Source organism: Galeopterus variegatus, unplaced genomic scaffold (genome assembly GCF_000696425.1).
Source record: "Galeopterus variegatus unplaced genomic scaffold, G_variegatus-3.0.2 Scaffold71, whole genome shotgun sequence".
In the NCBI taxonomy this organism is placed as follows: domain Eukaryota; kingdom Metazoa; phylum Chordata; class Mammalia; order Dermoptera; family Cynocephalidae; genus Galeopterus; species Galeopterus variegatus.
The window spans coordinates 453,214-475,315 of NW_007726182.1; positions in this window are offsets into that span (position 1 = coordinate 453,214).

Sequence of the window (22,102 nt, forward strand, 5' to 3'; positions counted from 1 at the left end):
GAAGGCCAGGATACTTACAGTCTCAGACATCTTCCCATAGACTACTTGCTAATTACAAAAGGGAAAATCTGACTTTAAAGCATAGAGATATAGCAGATGTCACTTTAGCCAGAAGACCAAAGTTAACATCTCCCAAAACAGATAAACTGAGATAATAACACAACACATTGAAAAGGACATAGCATCATTCCTGTGGTATTTTTGTCAATAATGCTTACCTTGAGTTTAATGATAAGGAAGCTCAGAAAAACTCAAATGGAGGGACATTTAACAAAACAACCTGCCTGCACTCTTCAAAGGTGTCAATGTCATGCAAAGTAAAGACTGAAGAACTGTTCCCAACTAAAGTGGTTAAAAAGACAGGACAACTGAATACAATACGTCATCCAGATGGGATTCTGGATCAGAAAACAGAATGCCGTAAACAACAGCTTTAAGACAATCTAAATTGGGCCGGCCTGGTGGTGCACTGCTACAGTGCGCTGCTTGGGAGCACGGCAGCGCTCCTGCCGAGGGTTCGGATCCCACATACAGACCGGTTCCCGCTCACTGGCTGAGCGAGGTGCAGGCGCAGCACCGAGGGTTGCGATCCCGTTGCCGTCTCGGTCCAGTACGGGCGTGACACTGAGGGTTGCGATCCGTTGCCGGACATGAAAAAAAGACAAAAAAAAAAAAAAAAAGGGCAATCTAAATATAGGGCTGTGTGTTAGACAATAATATTATATCGATGTTAAGTGTACTTTATTATTTAACTGTGTTGATTATATATATTTGTGGGGTACAGAATTATATTTCAGTACATGTACACAATATGTGATGATCAAATCAGGGTAATTAGCATATTCATCAATATAAAAATTATTTCTTTATGATGTGGACATTTAACTTAAAAATATGAAAAACATAAGAGAATGTTCTTCCTAGAAGATAAAAATTGAAACATTTAGGGGTGAAAGATCCTGACATCTGCAACTTATTCTAAAATGGTTCAGCAAATAATAATAATATTGTGATATATATTTAGAAAGAATATACATGAGAACAAATATGACAATGTGTTAATAGTTGGTGAATATAGACAAAGAGCCAAAAGGAGTTTATTGTACTAGTCCTGCATCTTTTCCATAGGTTTGATTTTTATTCAGAATAAAAATTTTTCAAAATCAGAGTAGCCAGTGCTAATGATAGTCTAATGAGTTACTTGCTTTACTATATCCCTAGAGGAAATGTAAATTTATGAGTTATCGGTAAAAAAATTTGTCAATAAATATCAAAGACTTTAAAATCCAGGTCTTTGGGAATTTATCCTCAGAGTTGATTATGAAATACAGGGGAAAAATATACAGACACACATTTATTGTTACATTATTTAAGATATTAAAAATCTAGAAATTTAAGGTGATTACTGAATTATGGTATATTTGTCAATAAAACAATAGGTGATGGTCAAAAACATGTTAGATTTTTATCCATGTTGAAAAGTACTTGTATTATATTGTTATGTGTAAAAAAGAAGTCAGTACCAAATTATATATAATTGTGGTCTCATTTATGTAAAATCAATTTTCATAATAAAAATTACATTCATCAAAATATGAATACTAGTTATCCATGGTTGTGGATTGTGAGTTACCATTATCATTTTCTTTATATTTAAAATTTGGGGGCCGGCCCGGTGGCGCACTGGATAGTGCGTCGCTTGGGAAGCGCAGCGGCGCTCCCGCCCGAGGGTTCGGATCCCACATACAGACCGGTTCCCGCTCACTGGCTGAGCGAGGCGCGGGAGCAACACCGAGGGTTGCGATCCCGTTGCCGGTCCCGGTCCGGTACGGGGGCGACACTGAGGGTTGCGATCCATTGCCGGACACGGAAAAAGACAAAAAAAAAAAAAAAATTTGTTTTGTTTTGCTCTGTTTTCTAAAATAAAAGGGAGGAGCTCTGAGCTCAGATTGGAAGGGACCCCAACTGGAATATACGATCATTGGCAGGGCCCTCTTCAGTTTACTGTCTTCCTCATCTCTGTCATGACAAATGTTTTAAGATGTGTTTTTCCTACTTTTCCTCCTGAAGAGAAGACAGAGCATATAACCCCAGAGTTTTTAGGGTGAGAGGCTGAGTAGACAGCTACATATAGAAAATACTTTTGAAGTCTTCTTCTTTCGACAAAATGCATGTGAATCTATCTCTCATTTTGTTCTGTAACGTAGGTACTGGCTTTAACATCAGAATAATGCTGTTGTGTGAACCATCACACAACAGAGGTGTCCCATCTTACAAAAGAAAGCTCTCAAGAGATTTGCACGTTAATAGCCCAAGAGCCTCTAGACCCAAGTGATTAGAAAATAAAGCAGGGCTCACAGAAATCGAGGCAGGACTGGTCATTAGACAATTTCCTTGTTTGAATGACTTCATTTCAAACTGACATAAAAGAAAAAGGGAATAGACATCTTCTATAGAAAGAAGTAGTCTAGGAGGAATTATCCCTTGGAATTTGTGTTTAAAAAGGAAGATGCCACAGGACACATGCAGAAGGGAAACACGGTCTTTTATGAGAGGAAGGAAGCTTGTTTTAATGTAGAACAGTGGGATGTTTTTGGAGGTTATATGATAAATTGGATCATATGTAAGAACCTATTTGGATCTTCAGCAGATGTTTAAAAAAATCCTCCTGTGAATCTTAGATGAAAAGAAATTTTGCTAGAATCCAGAGTGCATGGGAGGAGATGATAGACTGGTAGAAAAACAAAGCCCCGAGGAGTGTCTTTAATTGTGGGCTGTGAGATTTACTGGGGCCTGATGGGGGTCAGGCTTGAGGTCTCCCTTGTTCACAATCTATAAAAAAATGATATAGATTGGTTAATTCTGCTGACAACACAGTGCTGAGGGAGGCATAGCCCTTCAACAAAAAGTCAGCAAAATTCAGTGTTTGGGGCTATTCCCTTGGCCTGAAAATTCTCGGAAATTAGTGGCTGCTAGTTCATCAATGCTCACATTTGGGGGAGAAGGTATGACCTACAAAGTAAGTGTAGAAAATCCAATCAGAAGTTGCTTTTGGCACAGGAAAGAAGATTACATTAGTGTAACTTGAATTCCTGGATTGCTTTGGACAATGCCAAGATCTGGGACTCAGTTCTAGATAAGGCAATTTTCCCAGCCTCCTACTTTACTCATGTCAAAAAGAAAGTGCAGCACACAGACATTTTTAGTGCAAAAGCACACTTCCCCTTTAGCTTGCCTTTAGGGGGCTGGCCGTGGAGTGGGGACCAGCACTCTGGCACACTTGGGTTTCTTCACCACAAACACCTGAGGAGATTGGCATGTGAAGATTCGAGTTTTATCCTTCCTGCCAAGTCCATGGAGGCTCAGCAGAAATGCTATCTATCTTTCTCCTGCAGAAGAAATGATATGCACCCCAATTATTTTCTAATAAGTATAATATTGAATTTGTTTCCCCAATACGAAGGGTGTAGGCGATTCTTACATGAGGAAAGGCCTCCTACACTCGTGTTTTTTCTATTGTTCCCACTGCTTTCCTTCTTTCCAAGCAAAACATTATGTTTGGGGTTAACTACAGTATTCATTTCCATTTTGATATCAGAAGAAGGAAACTCTGGACACACCATCTGAATTTGGAAGATCTCATTCCTTACGAAAGTATATCATTGTATTGTTTGAACACAATACAGGGTCAAGTTTCCAGAGGGATTCTAAGAGTTCTAAGATTTGGCTTGTGGTTATTGGAGAGAATTGTTTAGATAGAGAGGAGAGTCTAAGCCATTTGAATTAGCCAAGTTTTAGGACTGTGGATGGTGAAGTCACCCAAAGCAGTTTTAGGATTGAGAAAATGACCTACATAGATAGATAACAGATAACAGGTAACAGACACACAGGTGAGGAGAGCAGGCTGGTGGCCTGAGGCTCAAGGTGGGAGGGTTTTCTCCAGGAGGGTGGGAGAGCAAGGGCCTCGGAGCCGTCATGTAGGTGTATACGTTACCATCTAGGGCTCATATTGAACGAGCAGCAACATCACCAGAAGTCTTCAGGGTTTCAGAGACTATGAGCCAAGGTGGGAGGAGGAACACTTTTTGAGGGGTTTGAGGATATAAGAGGTGGAAAGTCTAAAATGGAGTGGTGATTCCTAGGAACCCAATGGGAAACACTGGGAGAAGTGAGAGAAAGCGTGAGGCTCGAGAACCAGGGAAAAGGCCACAGTATGTGCTGACAACAATTCAGAAGCTCCAGGAACCTTCTGTGGTCTTAGGGGAGACTAGGAATTGAGAAACAGAACCACTCGAGCTGGAGGAAACAAAGGAGCTAAGAGACATTTAGTTAAATGTTTACCAAATAATAATCTTCTTAGTGCTCTACAACCAGAGAAAGGGAAGTTTCATTTCTGGTGAAGAGGTAGATTCCTAAATAGGTTTTCACTTGAATCATCTAATCCTTGGGTGAATTGGTCTTGCTTTCTAAACCTTACTTTCCCCTTGAAGCAAACTGGAGGTCCCCTCCAGTGTCATAAACACAACCTCTGTGTACTTTAGAGAATGTACACCATTTTGCAAAGTGCTCTTCCTCTTTACGCCATTCTGGGCCTTGACAGCATACTGGAGATGATGGCAGGGACATTGTGGCACTAGCAAGGCCCCAGAAGAGGGGAAGGAACTGACTCTAAGAGGAAAAGGTTGAATGATTGTCAGGCAGGGGGCCAAGCAAAGGGGAGCGATTCTGCCAATTCTTCACTCCCCCTCCGAGCACTCCAACTTCCCATCAGCCGCCAAGACACATTTTATTTCTCTGACATAAAATATGTAGATAATTCTAGCCCGGTTTTTTGAAACACAAGAAGGTTGATTCTGTTTATGCCTTTCTTTACTCCCACCCAGTACAAACATTGGCCTGCAGCCTGGTGCTGATGACAGGATCTAACAAACAGGTTCAGAGAGCCAGGGAGTAGATGGCTATGTAAAAATGCCCCCAAACACTGACATTTTTAACCAGGGAGGTGAGGTGCTGGAGGACCTGGACTATTAAGCTTAGGCAAGATAACTGGGTGGGAAAACAGGAACAGCCTCTTAATGACACATTTGTTGCTTGTATTCAATTCTGTTTGTTTGGTCCCTGCATTTGAACTTCAACAACATCTTTTGAACTTAGATCTTGGTGGCTGAAGCAGGAAAAATGTAGCCTTGCTGAAACGGGATCTGTTTCAGAATTTGTATGTCTGTACCCAAAGCACATGGCTTAGCATCTTCATGAGTAAATGTGATTCATGTAAGAAAGGAGACTTAATGCAAATCAAATGAATTGGGCAAAAGAAAATACATGAGCCCATGAACCAATGGACTAACATTGTCAAGCACTTGTGTGCCAAGGTACGTCCACACTGATAAAGGAAGCCACCTGCTTTGCACCTTGTAGCCATTATCTCATCTCATTTAATACTTACGTGGCTTCATGTCAGCTATGAACATTCAGAAACATCGCTCCCATTGCAGCAGGCTGAAATCCATGGCACCAAAGATCATGAATCATCTCTCATTTATAAGGGTTTTTTAAAAATCATTAAATTTCATGCTATGTTTTAATACTTCTAGGAGCAGAGTGGTTATATTTTCTAATATATTCATTCCAAACACCAAGCTCTAATAAATGCATTTTTATTACACACATTTTGAATGATTAAGAGTGTGATAATGAAGAAAGGACTCATTATCTCTGTAGCTTGATTCTGAGACAGACAAGAAGGATGTGTGAATTCAGATCAATTTGTGCTACTTGTCCTTTGATCTCAGTTATAGATTTGTGGAAAGAATGTTTAGCCTGAACCAAAGAAGGACCTCTCTTCTTAATGTGGCTGCTTCCCCGTGTCTCTCCTTTACTGTCAGGTACCAGAATGCAAAAGGGACCATTGTTCTTGCTGCTGTCAGTAGCTTTAGAGTAGAAAATGGCATGTGTTCCCTCAGTGGCCCAAGTTAGACTTTATCTAGGGAGATATTTGACATTTTTGGAACTATCGGGTCTGATGTATATACATCAACTTGGGGTTTGAATCAAGCTGAATCTGATTCCCCCAATTTAATATCATTAGCCTCTCCTATTTGATTCTTTCTTCTAAAACCAGAGAATTTTGAAAAAATAAAAATTAAATCTGCAAAATATCCTTGAAGTATTTGCTCTGTATCTCTCTTTTCCTCTTCTTTCTCCCTCTTTCTCTTTCTCTCTCTCAATCTGTAACTTTCTCAGTTAATGCCTTTGCCCGTCTTGGAAGAGAGGTTTTGAATATCTGTTGCAGAACTTTGTCCTAGGTAAATAAATAAGCTCAGAAACTAAAAAGACTCTTTCTCATCTTATAACTCAAAACAATGCTAGTCATTATAAGAATCAGTACCAAAGTACATGCAAATGTGGGGATGTGCCTTTAATTCATTATTAATTAAGTTAAAACATTATTCTTAATAAAATTGGCTGGATTAATTTTGTGTATGTATTTTTAATTCTCGGTGTCTGTCACCATGCCTTCCTGCGTGCCTACAGGAGTCACAGCTTCACCACTGGGCTGCTCCTGCTGCAATCTCCTGCTCGATTTTTGGCTCCTCTTCTATCTATGTTTAGACATCTGAGCTCATCACTATATTCTTTTTCCTCCCACTGTTGAGCTTCTGCCTGTTCCCACTGTTGAGCTTTCTCCCACTGTTCCCATGCTTCTGACTGCAAGCTGGACAGTTATCAAACGGGGTTCTCACTAAATTAAGATGGTATCTCAATAGCAAAAGGGCTCTTCTCAGCCAGAACGGAAGAGTATCTTCTATTCTTCTCAGCCAGCATGTGGGATTTCTGGAGAGTTGTAACCAAATATAAAGTAATGCTTTATTGGGTCAAATGGCCTAATACTATCTTCCATATATTATAATGTTCTCTTCTGTGATGCATTTTTTGTTTTTTGCATAATACCACGTGCAACATCACAGCTTTCATGCTCCATAACTCCAGGGGGGCCTGTTCACATGGATTGGCAATGACAATAGCACCCCTTGGAAGTTTTCAGTGCACAGCCCAGCCACCATACAGGTGGCACATATTTTTAAACTCATAGAATATTAGCACTAAGTGAGGAGTATAAATAATCTACTCCAACTTCTACCTTTAATAGATGAGGAACTGGGGCCAAACAATGAAGTTTCTTATGTATTTTCATACAGCTGTTTATTTAGCGAATGGATGTCTGAGTTTATGTGTAGACCCCATATCTAATTACTATTATCCACATTTCATGCATAATAGCATTTGATGGGGGATAAATGTTTACTTGCCATATAAAGTTGTTTTAAAATATTTTCTGTTCAATAAAATTATAAGACCTCCCCCCCGTGCCCACCCCTGGTCAATACAGAAATCTTCAAAATTTAAGAGCTATTGATAGTTGAAGTTAAATCAAAATTTTCTTCAGAAATTCCTTGCATGAAAATGTAAATAATCTTATTAAGGAAGAATGGGGGGTAGCATGGAATATATAAGTATAGGTTTTTAAAAGTTTTTAGTAGAAGACTCCCACTGATTTTTTTAAAAGACTATCCAACCTTGGGCAAAAACTGCTTTTTAGTTGCTGTTTATAAGATAGCATGAGCCTTATTTCTGATGGCTAGCTTACCTATGAAAAGAGAGGCTCATAGCCCCCTTTTGCTAGAAAGAGAACTGGGCTGGGAATTAGAAGTCTGTGTCCCTAGACTTGACTATCTTAAGTTTCACTGTTGGACTCAGTCATGTTAATTTCCTTCTCTGGCCTGTTGTTTACCAGTTTGTAAAGAGAGGTTAGACTAGATGATCTCCAAGGGTTCTAATGATCTTTAATATTTTACAATTCCTTTTCCTAGAATTACTTAGAAGGAAAAGACAAGTAGTTGTAATAACAGCACAGCATTCTCTGAAGATCAAAAGATATCTAGTGTGGAATGTCTAATTTTCAGCCTTGCTGCCTGTATCTTCTTTAAATGGAATCATTTTCCTATACTACTCATAGCTAATTCATGGCCCTCTTCTTGCAATCTACTAGATTAATCTACAGTGAAATGTCCCAGTTCCACCCTACCACCACCGGCCCCGTTTTCTAAACTTGGAACTTCTCAGCCTTGAAGCAGCTTCTTGACTCTGCGCTGGGTATTTGTTTACTTGGTGTTTTCCATCATCTGGGAATTTTCATCCAGGACTCTCTGTTCTGTGTTCATTGTCTCCCTGGTCTCTGTGCTCTTGGCCTCTCCACTGATTATTCTCTTGCGTGGTTTCTTTCCCTTATGGCTCTTCTTTTTCATTTGTTTCATGTTATTTGTGTCAGTATATTTAAGCAGAGGGCTGGTATTTCTGGATCCTTGCTAACAAAACTTTGTTTATTTCTTCCTCTCTTCCTTCTCTCCTTGTTAGATCATCTGTGCCTTTCCTGTAGTTTTATTCCAGCAGTAATTGCAGAGAATTTATCAATGCAGTTCAAGATTTTTCCATTTGTTTACTGGAAACTTTCTTCTCACTCAAAGTCTCTTTACTCTCAGGAGATGTAATCTTCTATGTGATAGCTTTTTAGTTCTGAAATTCCCCATAACTGGAACAATATATATGCCCCAGTGTGGTAGGAAGAATTTCTGAAATGACTTCTTCCTCCCTGAGATGTCCTGACTTAAGTCCCCAAATTTGTAAATATGGTGATCTATCACTCTTGTGATTTTGTGTTATGCTATATGCTACATGTTGCAGTCAGGATTTTTCAGAGAAAGTAAACCTATACACACACACACACACACACACACACACACACACACACACACACACATATATATATATATATATATATATACAAATATGTATATACACACTGAGAGAGAGAGAGAAATATTTATTATAAGGAATTGGCTCACATGATTATGGAGGCTGAGAAATTCCATGGTCTGCTCTCTATAAGCTGGTGGTGTAGTTCTGAGAACTGGAGGGTGGATGGTGTAATTTCCAATCGAGGGCAGAAGAGTGATGTCTCAGCTCCCTACGTCCACCTTTCTGTTCTATTCAGGCTTTCAGAAGATTGAATGAGGCCCACCCACACTGGGGAGAACCATCTGCTAGACTCAGTCCACCAATTCAAACTCTAATATCATCTGGAAACATTCTCACAGACACAGCCAGAAATAATGTTTAATCTGGGAACCCCATTTCCCAGTCAAGTTGAAACACAGCATTAACCATCACAGTAGAGTTGCTCTTATACAGAGGTTATCCACATGGGCCTGATATAATCACATGAGTCTTTAAAAGCAGCGAGCTTTTTCGAGCTTTCTGACTGGAGGCAAGGAGAAGCCAGAGAGATGTGAAGTGTGACTACTGAGCATGCTCTGCTGCCATGAAGACAGTAGGGCAACATTGAAAGCATGAGGGGGGATATGGGCAGCCCTGGGAGCAGGAAGCAACCCCTGGCTGACAGCCAGCAAGGAAGTGGGGACAGTATTCCAGCAACCAGCAACCAAAAGGAACTAACTTTAGCCAACAACCTGAATGGGCTTGGAAATGATTTTTTCCCCAGAGCCTCCAGATGAAATCCCTGCCTGGCCAACACCTTAACTATGTCCCATGAGACACTAAGCAGAGAACCCACTTACAGTGTGCCCGGACCTCTGGCCTACAGAAACTGTGAGATAATAAATTAGTTATTTTAAGCTGGTAAATTTACAGTAATTTGTTATACAACAATAGAAAACTAATATTCCCAGCTACTGCGCTGCTTTGATGCCTCTGTCTTCACTACCTAAGGAGGTAGGATTTGTAGGTTCATAAGTTAAAGGCCTTTCAACCACAACATCTCCCAAGCACTGAGGTTAGAGAACCTTCCAATTAATCTTTTAAATTATTCTAATTTAGAATTGCAATATTGCTTTATTTGAGGATAACTAGGAAAGGTCTGGCATAGAGCTTCTTCTATTCAGTTCTCAGTACCTGAACACTCCAAATTAGCAAATTATGCCCTAAACTTACTCAATGACATGGTAAGTGGAGGTGGGGGGTCCTGTGAAAAGTGGGCATGGATGATGTTGGACCAATCACATGAAAAACTAGTCTCTTTTAATGTAATGTTAAAAATACATTTCAAAAAGTAATACCAATTTGCACAGGTAAAAAAGATTCAACTATAAAGGAATCAGAAATATTTTAGACAGTTTGGTGGGTAAATTCTGAGAATTTGACTCAAACTACTTGTAAAATACATTGTCTTCAGAGGTAAGTGAAATTAGGTTGGTGAGAAAAAATCCTGCATATTTAGGCAGACTCTAGGCATGTTATGCTATGTTATGTCTTTTCTTTCTAAATGGCTACAAAGTGAAGAATAAAGTGTAAGCCTTAAGAGATGAATTGCATTTTTACTCTGCTAATTGGAATATGTCAATGTTCAACACAGTTAACAGAATAAGATTAGAGAAAGTTAGCTGTAAAAGGCTCCTACAAATTACTCTGAAGCTTTGAAACTCTCAAAAGAGATATGACATTAACAAAGTCAATAATAAATAGATTCAAATGCCTGGTATATGAATAAAATCAGAAGAATTCAATTCAGAAAAAAATCTTCAATGAAAAAGAATGTCTAAACATCTTAGAAGCCAAGGTTTACATTTATCAATTTGGTGATTTTTATCTGTGTTTTTATTTCTACAGATTTATATTGGAATTGCATATCACTTGTATATCAAAAATTTTCATTGTGTAAAGAAGCTTATTTTTATAGAAATAAAAACAGCATATAATAATGTGTTAGTCTAACCACATTTGTAGCCCATGTCTAGCAAGTACAAATAGGAGAAGTCATCGCTGAAAGCAGGGTTTTGCAAATTTTAGATTGTGAGAGATATTAATGATTGTGTTCAGAAATTTCCCAGATTCCCTGCTATTGGGAAAAGCCAAGCTGTAACTGCTTCTGAGTTCAGCCTGAATGACTCTCTGGCTGGGTCTTCTCAGGTGGGGACCTTGGCAGTCTGTGACAGTTCCCTGGGGTATAGAGAAAATGAAATCTTGGGAGATCACTGCCCCAGACTGGTAGCTCAGGGACAGGATGAGAGGACTAACCGGGACCTGAAATATGACCACTAGTGAGTCAGGAGAGGTGGGAAAGTAGAGAGGAGGAGAGCATTCCAGGTAAAGAAAACGGAGGAAATGCAGACATCTCATGTTTCTTTATTCTGGGACAGTGATGTTGCCAACTAAGATGAAAATGATACCTTATATTTTCACACATTTCTAAGTTAGGATGTCCATATCTCTTCTCTCATGGCACCTTCAAAACAGCTTGTTGAAATGATGCAAAGCAGGAATTTATTACCCTAGGTTTAAAGATGAAGAAATTGAGTTCCCCAGGGAATCCAGTGGCTCTCCCAGAGTCAATCACCACTGAAAATCTGACACAACTGCAGTCACAAATACTGCTATGAAAGATTATCTCTCATTTACATGCCTTTTACAATTTGCAACGTGTTTTTTATTTTTTTAATGTTAATTTATTTAACTGACATTATTAGGTATTTTTATTGTGATAATCTCCATTTGGAAGTAAGGAAATTGAATGTCAGAGAGTTCATGTGATTTATCAAAAATCACACCAGCTTGTAACTATGAGAGTTAACCTTAAAGATCTCTCTAATGCCTACCCTTCTCTTTACCTGAAATAAGGAAAGACCTTTTAGGGTGACACATCAAGGCCTGCATAATTCTTATCCTTCTTGAGCTGAGTCAGTCCCATAGACAAATCAAGCCCACTTAATTTTGTTCCATGGTAGGCTTCCTTCCCACATCACCATGTCCAACATTGGGAGCTGCCTAGGATTTTCACTGTGACATCTGTCCTATGTATATATTTCAATGGTCAGTCACAGGCCAACATTTATTAATAGGACATTAAATATACATCTACTTACTGTGTCAAAAGAGAGTTCCTTCATTTTTTTTAGGGCTAGGGAAGATAAGAGAAATGGGGAAAGATGTGACAGATGATGGAAGATAGGGGGGAGGGGGTGATGATGTCAGGAATATGAAAAAACTTGGAGGAGTGCCCAGAATTTGGAGTAGGAGCCAGGGAGTGAGACACAGAGAAAATAAGGGAAGTGATAAAGACAGACTCAAAGTGTAAGGAGGCCTTGAATGTCAGGACAGGAAGTTTGAAATTGATGATGGAGGGACAGAGAAGACAAGAGAGACATATAGGGACATGGGGAGTAATGCTGTCACGGGAGCCCTGGAGGGCTGTCATGGACATAGGTTGTCTGGACTGCTGGCTGGGGCTTTGGGGAAGGAAAGATTGCAAGGGAAAGGAGGATTTCCAACTCTCCTGTGCCTCACAGATATGTAAATAAAACACAATAAGGGCTATAATGAGGAAATAAATGTCATAAAAATGTTTGATAGCTGATGAGACATAAAAACATGAAGAAATGCCAACAGACTCTAGCCAAGAGAAATAAGGGAGAGTTTGGTCTAGATGACCTAGAAGCTCTGTTCCAACTGCATATTCTGTAGTTTTTATGCTTTGGTTTAATTCAATAATTCCACTAGCACTTGCTGGATATTGCCTATGTAGAAAACACTATACTGGGGTGCTGTGGTGAAGGATGGGGAGCAGAAAGAGGATATGGGGTTGAATATAATCTAGTTCCCTGCCCCTGAGGAAGATTTGTATATATTGGAGAGAAGATCCTGAAAACTATAATGCATTCTGGAGTGGGTAAGTGCCTTCAGAGGATTACATAGTACATGTAATGGAAGCCCCGAAGGGAGGGTGGATGAACTTCAAGTCAGCTATGAAGGTGATAGTTTTAGGAATAGCAGAGAAAGGTAAATGCTCTTACCAGACAGAGGAAAACTCATGCCTAAAGGAGTAAGAAAAATGCTCTGGGAATGACAATTGTAGTAGGGAGAATTCTGGTATGATCTTCAGTAGATTGCATCTTTGTATAAGCCCCTCCCCCTGAGTGCAGGTGGAACCTTTGGCTTGCTTTTAGCCAATAGACTATGTCAGAGGTAGTGGATGCCACCTCCATGATTAAGTTGCAGTACATGGCAAAGATGAGGCAATAATCTCTCCTGTGGTTGTGTTCCCTTATGTAAGACTCCATCTTAGCAGACTAGAGACTGTTCTGCTGGCCTTGAAGAAGTAAATTACCTGTGTGAGAATTCCACTTTCCAAGGGAGTAGTGGGTCCTTTCAACTGAGAGCATTTCCCAGCTGAGGACAACAAGAAAGCAGGTCCATGGTTCTATAACTACAAGGAACTGCATTCTACTAACACATGCATGGGCTTGGAAAAGAACCCCTGAATGCCAGAAAGAAAAGAAGGTCAGAGGACACTTATATTGTAGTATTATGAGACCCTAAGCAGAGGATGCAGCTAAGCCATGCCTGGACTTCAGACCAACAGAAATGCTGAGTTACTAAAGGGGTGTTTTATAACCCAGTAATTTTATGGTGATTTGTTATACAGCAATAGAAAATGAATACTACAAGCTATCAGATGAGGCTGGGGCTGAGTACATGTTGTGGGTGAATGGGAGAGAAGTCTGAAAAGATCATTTGGGATGCAGCAATTTAGTCTAGTCCAAATTGGAATCTATGTAATGGATGCACTTGGGCTCAAATTAGGACAAAATGAATTTCCAGTGGACAGCACAATGTTGAGGGACATCACGTGCGCTGCATGCTCTGAGGAATATGTGGGGATACGTGGGGGAAGGAGTCAGTGTACAGAGACGCAGGTATAAGCTGGCGCCATACTGTCTTTCACATACTTGCCTGCCATGCTGGCTGCCAGTTTACAGCTGTTGCCACAATTTCTTATGGGGCTACTCCACTTCTTTCAAAGTTTTTAAAGCCTGGGTAGATGCTATTAGAAGGCACAAGGCAGAAATAAAATATGGCTGGACTGAACTGCCATGATTCCTAGAAGTTTGAGGTGTATAGAAGCCTTAAAGGCATCTTTCCTAACTCTTTCTGTGATGCATGACTTCTCTACAACATTCCTAAATGAGAATCTACTCGAATAACTCTGCTAACTCATCACTCATTCCCATGGAAAGACTGGATTGATAGACCTTGTCAATCTGAGAAGACCTTCCTAATCTGAGCTTTAATTTAGTGGAATCAAAATTGTCAGAAATGAAAGGTACCTTTAGGATTACCAGGTTAGAGGATAAGAAAACGAAGACCCAGGGAAGAGAAGTTAATTATATGAACACCCATAGTTACTCCATAACAGGGCCAGATATAACTCTTCTACCACCAGCCTGTCAGTTATGGGACTGACAAACCAAGGAGGAAGGGTTTATTTGAAGATGCTATTAGAACTAAAAAGTGGTTGACTTTGTCTTTTGAAATTTATATCAAATCCTCATAATTGTCTTAGCATTGCATGGCTACTAGAGTGACCATCATCGTGTCATAAGTACATTCATCTCTCTGCCATTTGCTCATCTTGACTACTTCCAATCCCCTTTCTTTGCTTAATGTGTATTTATTGCATGATTTCGTGTCTTTTCCATTAGAAAAGCATTGCCAGTAGCAAGCTTAAGTTTCTTTCTAGGGCTGAACTCTTAATATTGAGAGGTGCCATCCCCTCCTTATCTATCAGACTTGCTTTCTTCTCTCTGGGCATAGCCCCCACAGTGTTTCTCTCAATTTTACATAGATGTTGGAAATGATAATCTGCCAAGTACTTGAATCCTAATGCCTATTAGCTCTCCAGACCCAGAGGAGCAGAACTGTACCATTAGAGTGACAGATACTTGAGATGGCAGTTGAGGAAATGATACAGCTCAGAATCACTCCCACAGAGGCACTCTAACTGTAAGACACATTCTGTCTGTTATTTGCCCCCAAAATTCTTCCATAGGGAAGACAGAAAGGACGGGTGAAAAGAGAAAGAAGAGAGATGAAGGAGTATAAAAGAAAATGAGAAATCGAAGAAGAGAGACACAGTAAATAAGAGTATTGGGAGAAGAGAAAAGAAAGGGAGTGTATAATGTTAGGTCTATCATTTTTCCTGGCTCAAAACATCGAAAGCAATTTATCAGTCTGTGTGTGCATCCAGACATATTTCCCTGGATTGGAATGCTGTGGCCAGTCCAGTCCTACAACCACCCACCAATTAAACACAGATTGATATCCTGGAAATTTGGGTGGAGGTGAGTGACTATCTCAAAATGAACTAAAGCCCCGTAACCAGCATGGCTGAGTGAAGCCTGTTGCATCCTACATTAGGGTCTGTTCAAGGGCTCATCTGATAGGAAATGACAAATAGCTACTCTCCAATAGGAGAATTGCCTCTGAGAAGCATTCCTGAGAAAGAGCATAAAACCACAATCAAATGACCATGCTGCTTCCCACATTAAGTACACAGTGAGTGGTTCGTGGGTGGGCTTTGGATCGAAGTCTAAATTTCCAGATAAACTATTGGGCTGTTAGTGCTCCTAATGACTTCACTGGCCTTGACATGTGAGGAAGCAGGACACGTACCCATTACAGGCAAATTTTTATTAGAGTGGCCATTCCAGGGATTATTAGCAATTTGTAAAGAATGCAATTACCACTTAAGCTGTATTCAGTTGAATACATTTTAACTATAATTGAAAGCAAATGTACGCTTAACTCTATGGTTGGTTAAGCCTCATGATGGTGACTGTTATCTTATTATTTTCCATTAACTAAAACAACATGTGCTAGGATTTATTTGCAATTACGCAGTTACAATTCAGTGGAGGCTCAAAACAAACCTCTTTATTTAGTGTTTGCTCTGTTGCACCAGCTAAGGTTGGCCGTTATGATTTTTTCTGCAGAGTTTCTGATCCAGTGAAATGATGTGAAAAGATATAGATGCACATTATTTTTTCATTTTTTTAAAAAAAAAAATTTAAACTCATTAAACTCTTTCCCTAAGTGTAACAGGAAAGCCGTCAATGGTTGTGGCCACCTGAACATTTTCACCTTTATGACTTTCAGAAGTAAGCAGTTTCCAGCTTCTGTTGATCATTAAGTAGAGTGCTTAGGGCTTTGAACTGCTGTGAGTATTGTGACTGTTTTTAACCACACACAATCATCAATGATCTCATGGTATTTTTTTTTGCCTCAGATTGGATGTTTCATCCCCAGGTGTTAGAGAAATTTGGTTTTAGGTGTGTTTGCTGTATTTACATAGCTAGCCTTCTGAGGACACTCTTGAAAGCCTAAATTTGGAAATAAGAGACCTGGCTTTAGCTCCTTAGTTAGTTGCACTATTGGAAGTGAGACATCTCTGCACCTTAATTTTGTTATTTGTAAAATGGGGTTAACAAACCTGATCTTATCTACCTAGCAAGGATATTTGGAGACTGCAGGAGATAGCAGCAGAAGGTTTTGAAATCTGAAATGAATATCTCAGATGTCAGGATCATGACAACAGCAAGAATCTTCTTCTCACCACAGACCCATGAGGTTGCTCTCCACTGAGTGCAGCAAGAGTCCAATACTTGTCAGTGTTCAATAATTTTTTTTTTTTGGTTTCATGGTGTGCATGTTTACAGTTTATCATGATGCATTTAGGACAGGCATGCAGAAACTAATCTCACCCTCAGTTGTGGGGGCTTACACAGCTTAAGAGGAAGTGCTCAGTCTCTGAGACTATGAGCTGCTGAAGTGGCTCCTATAGAGTACTCTCCACGTGTCCTTTTCCACCTGCCCTTCCACTGGCTTTCCTTGATCCTATTCTTATGACTAGATAAGGGCTTCCCCTTGGACATTCCCTGTTTCATTTTGCTTGTGTTCCCCGTTTCATTTTGCTTGGGGTCATCATCCTCACTGTCAATTTAAGGTAGATCTCTGAGCTGTCAGATGCTTAGATAAACAGAACAAGTACCATACATTGCATCTTCCAGCAACTGCCCAATGTGACAAAGGGAGACGTCAACCCAAGGCAAGTGCCTGGAAGAATGAGCCAAACTACAGAGAAGAAAGGTGCTGAGGGTTCTAAGTTCAGTAATAAGACTCTATAATAAGATTCTGATAGTGATGGGGCAAATGGTATTCAATTTGAAGAAACCAAGTTCGCAGAAATCAAAACTAGTTAAAGAAAAGTTGTGGTAAATTATCCTTTACAAAACAACTAACAAATATGCATGGCATACAAGATGCCATCAAATCTGGTCCTTGTCTATCTTCTCACCTTGGTTAATCAATCACTCTTACCACTCCTTTGCTCACCAGGCACATATAGTCTGCATTTGAACAGCTGGAAATATCTCCATTCTCTGAAGGTGCAATGTTTTTCCTCTGTACCTTTGTATATACTGCTGTCTCTGCTTAGAATACTTCCCTCCAGTCTCCACCTCAGAAGCTCAGAGTGCTGTGATGGTATAATTCCATGCCACCTCCTGCACATCCTGTGAATCCTTTGAGAGCAGGATCTTGTCTTGCTTATGTCTATATTTTCAAAACTCAGCCAGGTGATGACAGGGAGTGTGTATTTATTGAATGTTTATATAGATCATTGGTATCCAATAGAATTTTCTGTGATAATGTGAATGTTCTATATGTTCTATAGCAAATGTGGCTATTGAGCACTTGAAATTTGGCTTATGTAGCTGGGGAGGTGAGTTTTTAATTTTAATTAGTCACATGTGACTAGTGGCTATTGCATTGGGCTGCACAGATATAGATAATGATGGGAGAATAACCAAAAATGATTCGAAGAAATGGTGCTCAAGGTCCATGACAAAGGAACTGCTATGAGCCCAAAAGAGTGAGACTTGGGATGAGAAAAGACATGCTTAACCTTCACATTTCTCCCTTCCACAATGCTGATCCTATAGTCCTGTAGCTGACTTGGAAGCCAGAAGACACCAGTACCCATAGGCTGTGCTTTCTCTCCCTGACTTGCGTCCACTCCTAAGTGGTTGGCACATTCTGTTTGGTTGGTGCCTGTAAAAAGAATTCTTTCCTCAAAGGATGAAGAAGGCTTTGGGAAGGGAATTAATTCAAGTCGGGGGAGGGAAATGAAAGCTTAGAGTCCTTGGAAGAAGCCGTTGTCATATGAGACAATGTCGTAAGGCTCCTCTTCAGGATGGAGTCATCTTGCCTTTGGAAAATCATTCCTACAAGGTCAGGGAAGGACCAGGGCAGCCAGGGAGACAGAGCTTGTCTGGGTCGGGGAAGAAAAAGAGCACTGCAGGGTCACCAGTTGGAACAAACTGAAACCGAGCACAGCTGGAGGTCGTGCTGCATACTTTCCAGATGCCTCCCTGGAGCCAGTTCCACTGCATCTCTGCAAAGGAGGTGCTTGAAATAAAAGAGAAATCACCCGAGCCCCACAGCCATGTAACCTTGACTCCTACAAGAGAACCAAAGTGTCCTTGCTGGGGAGCACTTCAGGGGTCACTACCTAGAGGGGTTCTGAGCATAGCTACAGAAGACCCTTGAGTCCCTGGAATTATAGGTAAATTTTGTGCATATAAGTGTTTTCCAGAAAGACAGCTCATAGCATTCATAAAAGCTTCAATGATATTTATAAATCAGAAAAGATTCAGAACTGCTGCTCTATTTCATATCCCACCTGCCCTGTCTCATATGATGAACCTGAGGCTCAGAGAGCAAAAATGACATTTCCCAGATCTTGCACTGAGTTGATGGTAGATCAAGAATGCAAGAGGAGAGGACTAAGGACAGAGCTTATAGCTACTCAGTAGGGATCATATCGCATTTTACCTGGTTATCACCAGCTCTCTTGGAAGTGGTTGTTTCACTTAACATTCTCCCCTCATGCCAGCATCAACCTTTATTTCTCCAGTCTTTGCAATATATAACTAGAAACTTGGTTGTTGAAGCACAGAGCTTAATGTCACGTCTTCATGATTCCTAGTGGTCTCTGGGAACTGTAGAATTAACAGAAATGATCTGTGTATTCTCAAACAAATCAAACATTATTTGTAGATTGAATAAGTTATGTTCTCCACGTACATGTGAGTACCTTACAATAATTGTAGATACTATTGGGATAAAACAAAATGCTAATTTATTTAAAACTCAATTAATTTGAAACAAAGCACTAAATGTTAAACAATTACAATTGGGGCTACGAGCTTTGAACTATTTTGATGCCATAAAGGAGTTTTCACTCTCACAAAAACATGGACCAATGAAGTACATCTACTGCATTCTTTTTTTTTTTTGTTTGTTTGGCAATGAAGAAATAAAGTTCAAATTGATATATTCTGAATAAAGCTATTGTTTCAAATGCTTTCTCTATTTCCCAAATCAAGGGAAGCTATTGACAATTCTCAAGTGAAGGCATGCTGTCCTACAACAAAGGGTCCCTGATTCTGCCACACATTCTTCATGTCATTAAGGCTGCTGCCACTTAGAAGCACATGGATTTCTGACTTTTTGGACGGTAGGATGTAGTGCAATCATTCCTAGGGATATTGCCCTCATCTTTGTGCAGGTGAGTATCTTTATCAAAATCGAGGACAACTGGCACAGCTATGTAGTATAATGGGAAGGTGGCCCGGGGGTTGACTGGATCCTGTACACTGCCAAATCCATGACAGACGTACTGTCTCATCTTAGGTCCCAGAAAGAAGCAAATGGCCAATGTAATCTTCCTGGTTTGCTTATAATGAAGACAGCATTATTATGCCCTCTGCTTTGTTTACTGTCACTGGGATTTTTCATAAATAAAAACAAACTTACAGATTGTGCAGTAAAGAGATTTAAAACATACACATTGGGATACACCAGTTGTTTCACTTCATAGATTTCCCCCTAAAGATCGTAATTAAAGTTTAGGCCAGGAAAAGCCTGAGGAAATCGGACCACACACTGTACTTTGTGTTTTAGGAGATGATGGATGGTGCCCTCACAGTAGCCAGATTCTTAAAGACATTTCCACTCAGTGTTGTTTGTTTAGACATCTACAGACAGGCACCCCATTCAGCCAGTAGAACACAGAAGTCCTCCTTCTGTCTGAGTATTTGGAAGTAGAGGGATAAGTGGCCCTGGTCCTTCTCTAGGATGCATATGACACATCTCCCCAAGAAGGCTGTGGGGTTGCTTGCCAAAAGGATGTGTCCAACAGGAAGCGGACACCAGCAGTGACTGAATGGACAGCAGAGAAGCTCTCTGTTGCAGGATGTGGGCTCGCTAAGGAGACATGTTTAGATCTAGCCGAGGGTTTATTCACAGAAGCTCAGCAAGGAGAAGGTCTGATGTAGTTGAGCCACTCAGACTCCCCAGTGTCTTGCAACCTCCCAGAGCTAGTGTGGGCTCCAATGCTCGGTGTCCTGTCCTACAGCCAGTGGACACCACCTATAACTGTACAGTCCCTTTAGTTTCAGGCTTTTTTCTGTACTATGATGCCACTTACTCCTATATCTCATTTTATGATTCTTCAGTCATCCTATCCTTATCATAAGTAAGTTTTCAGATTTTTTTTCCCCAGAAATTAGTTTTGGCAGTGAAACGTGGGGGCATAGTCATACGTATCTTAACTGCTAATGGGAAGGGAAAGAAGATTACACCATCAAGGTGGGGGAAGACAATGGGAGGTAAAGAAGAGAAGAATCTGTACCAGCTGATTTCAGAATTTATAGAATGGGATCCTTATCTGTGTTTTGGGAGTTGAGTCTCAGGTGTGAGAAGTTACACTTGGGCCATACATGATTGGGGTTGGGAATAAGTCTTGGAAACCCATAGCACTGTACATTGTGGATTTTTCCATTAATGTGTCTTGCCCTTTTAGCTGCTAATCAAAGGCATTAGGGATAGACAACCACTGACTCCACCCCTATCCAAGGCAGGATTTCATAATACCTTGATTTCAAGTATACCCTGCAGTTGATGCACTCCTGGGATTTTTGCATTCCTAGAAAGAGAGGGAAGAAGCTTACAATATCTACCCAATTTCCTAAGGAAGAGACTGGTTTTGCAGGTCTGGAATGATGTGGTTTTGACAAAAGGATACAAATGGAGAATGTTATGAAAGCAAGGTCAATCTGGAAGATGATACATGTACAAGAACCCATAAAGATCCCCCGGCTCAGCAAAGCTGGTTGATAACTGGTATCTCCTGATCAACAGAGGAGGTCTTCTTGGAACTAATTAATAACATAGTTCACAGCTGACCAGTTGCTTTCAACCACAGGATGCTAAGGATTCTTCAGTATAGAATGAATTTTAGAGTGAATGTTTCTGAACGTTGATTTTTTAAGATGGTCAACTATTTTAGCTAGCGGGTATTTAATGAACACCTACTTTAAAAGGATCAGTAACCCACCCGTGAAAACACAAGGCCCACATGTACTCAGATGGCTTCTCGAGAACAAAACTGGTAATTGGATTGGAAGGGAATCCAATACAAAATTTCTGGAAAGAAATTAAAGAAAGTAAGCCAGAATAATAGCAATGGAAACACAAATTAGAGGCTTTATAAAAAAAGTTTTCATAAAGATAATAGAAGGTGAGAAAATGCAAAAATAAAACACACTGAAATTATATCGTCAATTTTTCCCATTTTATGATTAAAGAAACTTAGGCTCAGAGAAGGTAAGAAACTTTTTTGAAGTAGCAGAGAGAAAAATAGGGTGAGATCTCAGATTCTTAACTCCAGTCTCATGTTGCTTCTTATTTCCCTCCCTAACTGTCACTTTCTTCCTGGGCTACCCTTAACAGTATTTAGCTTTTTGTGCAGAAACGCTGGAGAGGCCAGGATGCAGTACCAGGAAGACATCATTTGGTGGCACTGGGGCAACCAGGCTTTCGCTTCCTCTCCTGGAAACATGGGCTGTTTTTTGATTGGGTGGCATACTATGATAGCAAGTACAGAAAGAAGTTTCTTTTCTTTTTTTATTTTTATTTTGTCAATATACAATGTAGTTAGTTATTGTGTCCCATCACCAAAATCTCCCTCGCTCCTCCCTCTCCCCCCTCCCACCCAGATGAGTCCCCTCCATTTTCTTGTTGTAAGAGCTTCAAAAAAAAAAAAGTTGACGTTGTTAAATCTTCCTCTCCCCCCCCCCGTTTTTTTTTTTTTTTTTTTTTTTTTTTTTTTTTGTTTTTGTTTTTTTTTTTG